This window comes from Rhipicephalus sanguineus, chromosome 9, assembly GCF_013339695.2.
Source record: "Rhipicephalus sanguineus isolate Rsan-2018 chromosome 9, BIME_Rsan_1.4, whole genome shotgun sequence".
Classification (NCBI taxonomy): domain Eukaryota; kingdom Metazoa; phylum Arthropoda; class Arachnida; order Ixodida; family Ixodidae; genus Rhipicephalus; species Rhipicephalus sanguineus.
The window spans coordinates 61808116-61809604 of NC_051184.2; positions in this window are offsets into that span (position 1 = coordinate 61808116).

The window sequence follows — 1489 nt, forward strand, 5'->3', positions numbered from 1 at the left end:
TATCATGTGAGCGTATACCATATTATTACTGCTGTAACACGCAATGTCCAAACAGAGCACCGCCGCCTCCCTTACGAACGACATCATCAGCAAGTCTCACATACACGTAGAAGCGATAGGCATGCTGGCAACCACTTAATTTTGTGGCAGAAGCGCCGATAATAAACGTACGCGTTATGCGGACGATACACGCTTATTCATTGACAGGTCGGTAAACAAACACGTATAGCCAACGTTCTTGTTGACATTAAGCGAAAAAGAAAAGTTCACCGAGCTCAAGTAAATGAGATTCGCGATGTGGGCTTGTCGGTTGTGTGTGTTTTTTAGTGGCACGAGCAATTGTTCCAAGCATTCCGGTCGAGCACTACTTCGGTTTTCCGCATATTCAAAAAAGCCTTCTAAAAAATAAAATTGGCACTAGATCGATGGTTTTGGTTGAAGTTATGAGTTATATTGGATGCATGTGATACCGGAGCATAAGTACTTAGATAAGGGTGAATCAATTGCCAGGATAATAATGAAAAATTATTGAATGAGTTCACTGAAACAGAATGAATGAGTCCACTGAAAGAGGGTTTTTGCCGGGAACGACGGCGAAAACCCGCCGAGAGTGTCCCTATAATTGCTGTCGCAATAAAACGCAGCGATGACGGCAGAAGATTAGATGGGACGATACGAAATTAAGAAGTACGCAGGCATAAAAGAGAGTCATCTCGCGCAAGGCACAGTAAATTGGGGATCGTTGGGAAATGGTCTTTGCCTGCAGTGGACGTATCCAATCATCGCAGCGCGTGGACGCAACGGTGCGATTGTCTAAGATGGCGTAAGAATTACATTTCTTGTAAAGACTAGAACAGCGTTTCTGAAGAGTTAGTATTGCTTCTGGATACTTCTCAGGCGAGATGATGTCATTACATGAAAATTACATTGAGAAACCGGCGCGCGAGCGAAGGTATCCGGGATCTTTCACCTGGATCGAACGTGACGTCAACGCCATAGAAAATCGGTGACGTGAAGTTCGAGGGCGCTTCTTTGTACGCTGCACATGACGCTAAACGCAGCATGCAAGCCGGACCGCAATTCTGCGGAAAACCAGACAGTCCCTCGGAATTAATCGTCCGTGACTCGCCCACAGTTCCAGCGTTCCGATCGAATAATCCATTACTACGTAGCCGAGTACCGGCAGTGGTTTCACATAGGAGCGGGCACTGTGCCGCCGGCTATTCCGGCAAACGTCAGCTTTTAAAACTGTGCACAAATCCTTACGTAGTGTAGCGCATGGGGGAAGTCAAAAAAACTTGTACGACAGATGTAGGTCATCGAAATACGAATTTTTCCCGAGGTCAGTCCGTAGCGCAAGCTGTTTTCTCGATCTAAATTCCACGCGACACGCAGAACGGGGAAAGTGCAGCGGGAGACGTGCGCAAAATACATATGGAAGCTCTTACACTGCACTCTTCTTTCACAGATTCCTCGATATGATACACCA